Genomic DNA, 8583 nt, shown 5'->3' on the forward strand with positions numbered 1-8583 from the left:
GAAAACTAATTTTTGACAAAACTGATGCAGTATACAGATTTTCCGATTTACATTACGTTTTATCACCAAGCACAGTAGCATCTTCTAAAATGGTTGTTGTAAAATATGAGATGTGATCATACAAATAAATATTGTATATTTGGTTGATATTACTAATCCAAAAGTCACAATGGATCTTTTAAGTCGAGCCTAATTTTTGAGAAAATCACTTTCTCTTTCCCACCCGTGGACTTGATAGGAGGCTTAGTTTGCCCTTTACCTTTGCTAGGATATTCATTGTGCCCATATGTTCTTTCTGTTAACACAATGCACTTTTTACATTGTACATACATTTGCTTCCTGGTATCATATGGTTTATAACCATGTAATTATTTAATTATTGTACATTCAGATTTGAAATAATAAACTGATGGTATCAAGTGGTTGATCTCTGCAGCTGGAAAACGAAATATTTGGCTTTCATTTCCCCTGCTAAGAGAAGAGCTGAACTGACCGATGAATGCGGTTAGTCTTTCATTAATTGATTGAAATGATTTCAGTTATGATTAGCTGGCTGTTGTAAGTAGACGCCAACTCATCACGCCGTGTCAAAGTTCAAGCAAACATTTGTTATTCACTTGTGCGGGAAAATGTGAGTATGTCCAGTGAATGGCACATGACAGTGAAATTGGTTTGTTGAGGATTCCCCCGAAAAATGAATCAACCAGGTGAAACTAATTGTTCATTAGGACCGTGACAGCGGCGCGCTCCCGTCTGTGCTGCTCGCTCCTTAGACAGGTTAAGTGTTGAGTTTTTACTAGCAAACTACGGTTTACGAATTTAATACCGTAATGTACGTCGGACAAATAGTTGCTGGACAGGTGGTAAGGCCGTTTATCATATTTTTCTCCCACATTACTTTCCTACTTAAGTTGTATACTTGAGGTACCAAAAGGTTAGACCTCCTGTCAACACAAATTAACGTTAGCTTTGTTATTGTTTGCTTGATAGCTAACATAAGCTAATTTAATTGCTTTTTTTGGTCAACTGCTGTTTGCTGCTCTCCATTTTTGTTTTTCAACCGTTGAAATTCATATGTAGTTAGTGTTAGTCCGCTGTGTTTCTAACTATGTTAAAAACTAACCGCTAACTTTAGCTAATACCTGGATATTTTAATATCGTACTCTCTTATTCCCTAATCGTTTAAAGTGTCCCAGAGTTGTTGTGTAGTCTACTGTGTTTTAAACCATTTATGGATGTTAAAGTATTTTCTTTGCTATTTGTAGCTGTATCCTATGTTTACTCCATGTCTAATTATAGACCTAACTGGACTGGAAGAGGCCTCCCACTGGGATTATCTATCACCTCAAGGACAGGGCTCAGTATGTTTGTTGAGTGCATGCATCACTGTAAAGGATAAATAACTAATCACACATCTGACATACCTTTGTTTTTCGCTAGATGGCACAGGGCCACAACTATAGCCTTTTCCAGTTCTTCTTGCTTAGACCAGACTGACTAATATTCTGACTGTTGAAAGACACGGCTGTGCCATTCTTGTGACCGGGCTCATTGGTGTGGTTTTGTGCCCCTGTGCTTTACAGAGGACAGCCTTGTCCTGTGGTATGCTGGCTGGAATCCCCCAGTTTGACCTGCTGCCCTGCTGCAGTGTTGGGTCACTCTGTGCTTGGGCTTTTGTCCCTGCTGCTCATAACTGCTCACTGTGTGATACTATATGTCCAGTCACCCATGCAAAGGCAAGGAAAGGCCATTCAAGGCTGCATGGTGCCCGAGGGCCTTCAGAAATAGTTCTGTTGCACTGTTCTAATGCTCTCAGTCTGACTTTTAAGTGTATAATTCTATTTGAAGGTTGTAACTTGCATTGGAATTCCATAAAGGAAAACAGAGGTACCTTGTGAGACCCTGTATCAAAAAGTTGCATAATTTGTTTACGGTTCATCTGAACCAGTTTCAAAATAATCCCATTTCATTGTTTGACAAGGCAGAATGGTTCTGACTCTCAAACTGCAGGGTCCAATTCACAGCCTGCATCTTGGCCAGGAGAGTTTAAAAGTTTAGAAAACAGCTGGTTTTCTGAATTCTGCTGAAAATTGACATCACTTCTGTATTCTTGTTAAACATCTGCACTTTGCACTAAACAAGATGTTGCAATGCTTAGATTACTTATTAACTAGCCACTAAATTCCTGATTTTACAGGATATAACACTTATTTTTAGAACTCTCTTAGTACCATGATTTACATCTTGTCTCTAGTCAAGATTAGACTGTAGTTTCCAGGGTCAGGACCCTTGTATAGATTAAGCAGAAATAGCATGGGTCTTAGGGGTCTTAGATTGTAGTGTCACACCACTGCTGTAGTGTCAGGATCAAGTGTCGAGTTGTGTGTGTACAACATGAGGCCATGTCATCAGAGAGTGATGTCAGTGAAGGAACATCAGAGAACTTATCAGCTACACCAACATTGCAGTGTTGCATGTGTTGCCACCCAGGAATAAGTGAGTTTCTATACAAGTTGTGGTTGGTTTCTACAGTGTAAAACTGTCATAGTGCAATGTTGTCCTGCACCTAGGCCTCTCGTCATTCTGTTCCCTTTTCACTTATCCCTTACTAAAAAGCCGCCTGATCCATTCCCTCATAAAAGGGGGACTTTGGCTGCTTAGCAACAGTGAATGCCAACTCAGCCTGGTAGGCCATGGCCACTCCCCCTGCACTGGGCTCGGCATGGATAAGGTAACATGTTGCTTTCTTCCTTGCTTGCTCCCACTGTAAACTTGGGAGTGGAACTCTATACTGAGCACAGTCCATGGCTGGGTGTTGACATGCCTGCAGTGGGGAGCAGTGTGCAGCAAAGTCACTGTTGGTGTGTGACATGAGGACTCATAGGATAGAGTGCTGATCCACTGCTGCAATAGGCCTACTGGACATGGTCATGTTACCTCAGCGAGGAGAGGAAAAAACAGAGTCTAATGCCTACACCGGGGGCACACTCAGGCTGTGATGTTACTGATGCACGATTGACTCTGAACACGAGGAGGAAGGAGTGGTGGGACGGGGGCTGTTGGTGTCTGGCTGAAGCAGACTCGCACAACACTGCCTACTCAGTTGGCTGGATTTAGGGCTTTGGAAGGAAAGCAGTAATGAGATTGTCTCTGAGAGAGTAAAATGAGCCGGGTGAACCTGCAAAAACGGAGTGATCTCTGACGTGATACACTAGGCAACAGTGCTGACTGTGGAGGTATTTTCTTCCTCACGGCCATTACTGAATGGAGACAACAAGAGTGGACATATTAAGTTAGTCCGTAATATAGTTCATCACTTTTTTTCAGTGAAAGGTAAGTGTTATAGACATGTTTAAAATTAATTTTTTCTTTGTATTTGTTGGCCCAGTCTCTTGTAGCTTGAATCTTGCAGTTTTATTTTCCCATAAACATTGTTGGGGTCATGGTTTGTCTCAGGTGCAGTTCTTTACATAACAAAACTTGTCCAGTCACGTTTTACCCAGTAAAATCACTCCTCTGCATCATTATTTTATGTGTGATGTAAGATACTGCAGTGGCCTGCAATTGACTGTTCTTGCCAGGGTTCAATGTGCACAGCAGTTTGCCAAGACTTTGATTGTAGAGATTGTAATGTACAGCAAGGTGTGTTGTTTCTCTGCCTGTTAAACAAACATTATTCATCCAAATTTGGACTGCTGGCCATGTTAATAACAGCAGAGGTGCTCTAATATAACTTACCAGTACTAGTGTTGACATCTGATAATTATAGTGGTATAGAACCTAGGTTCTGTTGGAAATTCTGATTGTGTCAATGTGCTAGAAGAAATTAGTAAAGGTGGCTGACATTTTGGCTAAAAACTATGTAATGATTGTTTTGTGCACCTCAGACTAGCTGCAGCTAGCTCTAGTATTGTCAGGTCTCAAGTGACTAAAGGTGTCTTTGACTCTTAAACTGTTAACTTATGTTACACTTAAAGTAGAGCCATGTTTGCCCCTAGGGAAAGAAAATATTTAGTTTGACACCCAGGACCTTCAACTGCTGATTATGATTAGTTATTGCTACCAAAGAAGCTTCTATCTCTGCAGTAAAATATATATAGTGTATATATAGAAAAGCCAAAGGCAAGACCAAGAATGGAAACATGAGGTTAACATACTGCATATTATGAACTGAACCCTCTCTCCAATGACTATTCAGTGTTTTTCACCAGATGTAAATATATTGCTTTTTGGATTATTAATTCTTTGCATTTTGTGATGTGTGTCCTGGGAAAGTGATGACCTTACTGATCCTGCCCATCCTTTCTCCACCAGTATACTCTCTGTCTCATGCATAACATTGATTGCAGCAATGAAGATATATAGTATGGTGGTGTTTTGTTCAGGGCAGATTGGAGATCAGTTGTTTGCTATAGAAACATGTTTATATTTATTTATTAATCTGCATAAATTTACCTCAAATGTTACATTTTCTTAAATACACTAGGATGTCAGGTGTCTGCATACTGGAACATTTTCAGGTTGATGGTGACTTGATACCTCACTCTCTGGTGGTACTACCACAATGGTGCTTTTGTTGTAGTAGTGATTGGCAAGCTTAGCAGTCCAGCCATCTTAAGTAAACACAACAGTACACAACAAAGCAGTTAAGTCTGCCATTTACTTCTCATGCCTTACACACATTGCCTCATTTCAGAGAAGAAGCATGGCCACTGGTCCATCCTTATATTAAGATTTTATGACACCATGATTCAGCAGAGACAGTAATGATGGTATTTTCTACTTGCTCAGCTTAAATGTAAAGTATACCTGATACAAAAAGAAAAAGTAAAACAAAGCTTTAGAAAGGGTACAGATACTTAGCTGACCTGATATTCAACAGACCTAATGAAATTGCATTTTGCAACACATAGCATCGCTTATGTAGACTTATACAGAAACTACACTATTCCCTAAGCATGATCCTATTCAATTTTGTATATTTGAAGTAAGTCATAAATAATTTGAGTATCCAGCTACTGTTACTTGTTAGTCAATGGCTGCAATGGCTTACCAGGTGCAACCCCAAGCTTTTTTGTAAGCCTAAGAAAAACATCTGGGCATAAGCCTGTTTCTCAGTTTGGTGTGTTCCTGTTAATGTTCTGTGAAATTACAAAGATTGTGTAGAAACATGGCTACAAAAATTTGACCCTTTCCTCTTCTTCACAGATATTCATGCCCGGTCATCATCAAATTTGATGGATTACGTTGCTTGTAACTGAATGTGAGGTTATTTAGAACTACAGAAGCACACAAAAATCCCATCAGAACGCTAAAATGTCTAATAAGACATTCAACATGTCTACTGACCAAGTTGAGAGTACAGTTCCTTTGCCCCATAGAGGCCTTAAGCTTGGCCTCTCCCCTGAGAGTCATTACAGCAACTCATCCATGTCCCCGTCACCTGACTCCGACAGTAGTATTTCCAACCTGAGTGACAGAGAAGCCAGCAGCTCCCCTGACATCAACATGCTGGAGTGCTGCCTCAGTGAAGGTTCCCCTGTGGATACTCCCTACAACACCACCTTACCACAGGGTGATGTGTTCTGTGGTGTAAGCAGACACATGAACCAAACTTTTATTGCCACATCCGTTAATGGCAGCGTGAATTTCTGGAATAAAAACTTGAGTCAGATGAGCAACCAAGAGACAGGATCAGAGAAGTACAATACTTTTAGTAAGAACACAGAGGATGGAAGTAAAACACCATTGACATCCCCAGACTCTGCTGGCAGGGAGAGCCACCTGAGTTCACGTGAAACCTCCCGTAGAGGATCCATTGAGAATGACTGCTGCTCCCTGAGCTCTGGGGAAATGGTAATAAGGAGCAACAGTTTTTGTCTGGAAGATCAGTCACTCTTAATAGTCTCTTCCCTGGAGGAGTCATCAATCTCTCCAGCTGCGGGCCATCCAGCACTGCCTGCTGAATCTAACCTGCTTTCAAACACTCTGCCGGATGTGTGCGAAAAATCTACAGAAAGAGTCATTGAGGAAAAAGCAGGTGATCCATGTCTTGGTGTGACTTTCACTCAGACAGACAACTTGGAGCTCCCCAGTGAGGAAAATTATATGGCAACGTGCAACTCTCCTGTAGCTTTGCCAAGTGAGAATGAAGGAGGTCTTTTGATGACCTTTGTCTGTGAAAAATCTTCTGCAGATAGTGGAAAAGAGGCTCAGTTCCCAAGTGCTGAAGCAGACCTTTTGGCCCATTTCCCTGGAGCAATTACACCAGAACAAGGGAAGACCTTTGTGTCCACTCTGTCAGCTATGCAAGAAAGTGACAAGAATATTCATACTTCAACTCCAGTACAAAACATTGGGAACAAGATACCCAGCCTCCCTTCCTTTTCAGAGTCTCCCTGCACAGGAAATGCAAGCAGCCCAGGACACCATCCTGTTAAACAACAGGTGGTCCCTGTGACTCCTAAACAAGGTTTGGTTGCAGGACTGCCACCTTCAGCCAGCAAAGTCAAGAAAATGGACATTAAGAAGTTTCCCAAATCAGACTTGAGTAATGTAAAATCTAAAGTTGTTACAAGGACTTTGCATCAAATGGCAGTGCCAGGCCCCGCTTCACATCACAAACCACCACAAGTTAATGTGACCAGCAAACGTACTGAAGCACATAGAGTAGCAACTATCAGGATTAGTCCTGCCAAGATGAGGAGTAGCACTGCAGTTGTCTCTACCACCACTAAAATGGTCAGTGATACGCAGAGACAAATGAATACAGGAGCTGCCAACTTGGGCGTGACAATGATACAGTCATGTGGGCATACTGCTGTGGATAGACAAGGCAAGAGTAGAGCATCCTCACTGGACCACCACACAGCTGCCAATAAACATGCTTCAGCCATCCAAAGCAGTAGCACCAGCTCAGAAGCAGAGCCGGCAACCTCAAGCCAAGTAGCAGATGCCTCAGGACAGCATGCTGGCAACCAGACCTTCTGCTTCTCATCCTTAGAAAAATCCCCTCATGGAAGTGGCCAAACGGATCCCAAACCAGCTCCAAAGAGAGGCATGTCGAACAAAATTGAGGTCAGGTCGGGCTCAGCCATAGGTCAGGACAAGCCTCCTGTCCTTAAGACACGGCCTCGCTACTCATCAGAGTGTTCATCTTCATCTCGGCCACCCACGGAGAAGAGAACAACTTTAAGAATCTCAACTAGTTTTACCATTCCCAAAGCTTCCCAAAACAACCACCTGGGCCAAACCAAACCAGGAAACCAGAACTGCTTTTCCCAGAGTAAACGGGATGTAGAAGCTGAGGCCACAAAGAGACCTGCTGAAAACTCTGCTAGAGTGGTTAACAAGATCTTCCTGGTGGTGAGTATGGACATAAAATTTGAACAATTAAAAATTCAGCAAAAATTCATCAGTTATTTTCAGTTGCTATCAATATTAATTTTTCTCACAGATCTTTCTATAAATCACATTAAATATTTTGGAGGAAAGAGCTGCATGTTTTGGAATAGGAGACACAAAAATTTGCTTGGACCTGACAGGGATCTTTGGGAAAATGTTTTTTGTGGTGAGCCATCAGAGCCAATTCCACAGAGCTGAGTGACTGAGTGACAAATTGCTCTCTTTGCAGGGAGAGTCCAGCAAATCGACAGCAGCAGGAGCCTCATGCGATGAGAGTAAGAACAGATTTCGAGGACGACCATCTCCTAGACGAACAAGAGGAGCACCACTCTCACAACCTCCAGCTGACGGTCCCAGACCAGCCACTCTGTCAGCCAGGCAGAGGCATGGAACCCTGGGCAGGGATGAATGCAGGACTTCCAAAGCTGTAGTGACACCCCAGTCCAAGCAGAAGAGCATCACAGGTAGGAAGCATCATTGTTGGACATTGTTAAATACAGAGTGTGCGGGATTGATATCCACTTAAACTGAGCCTGTGATAGTTGTTCTTCATTTCTCTCATAGAGGGGAAAGTTGACCTGCAAATGTCAGTAAATAAACATTGACAGTAAGTCACAATCAATACCCTCATAAGTTCTATGGCCTGCCCTTGACTAAGCAGAAAGCTAATGATTTCCTAACTATTTCCTCTGTTGTATAAACAGAGAGAATTGTGTAACAGGTCTGTTGAACTCTGTGTATAATGGAAACTAGAACAGTAGAGAAGCTGACTTGGACTGCTCTGGAGGGGCCATCTATGATAAAAGGTAGCACCAGAGATAAATGGTTTTGTGTGTGTGTTGGGGGCACATGGACTGTGCTCACTATAGCTGATACAGCAGGATCCTTCAAAGTAACACAGTGATGCTATGAGATAGTGCTTTATACTCTTCAAATGACAAACACACATTTTTGACATATTCACTTGCTTGTGGCCAGCATTTCAGGAATAATGAAAATGCAAATAATACAAATGATAAATAACATTTGCATAGCTTGGTTCCACCTAGAAATGCTGTTGTGAACTAGAATAACTCAAGTTGTAGTAAAGCTGTCTCCCCATTAGAGGGTGACATTGAGCAGTTCCTGTAATAGACCTACTGTTGTCCTCCTGATGAGCTCAGCTTTGTTCAGCAATGT

Source organism: Seriola dumerili, unplaced genomic scaffold, assembly GCF_002260705.1.
Source record: "Seriola dumerili isolate Sdu_G_001 unplaced genomic scaffold, Sdu_1.0 BDQW01000161.1, whole genome shotgun sequence".
NCBI classification, from domain to species: domain Eukaryota; kingdom Metazoa; phylum Chordata; class Actinopteri; order Carangiformes; family Carangidae; genus Seriola; species Seriola dumerili.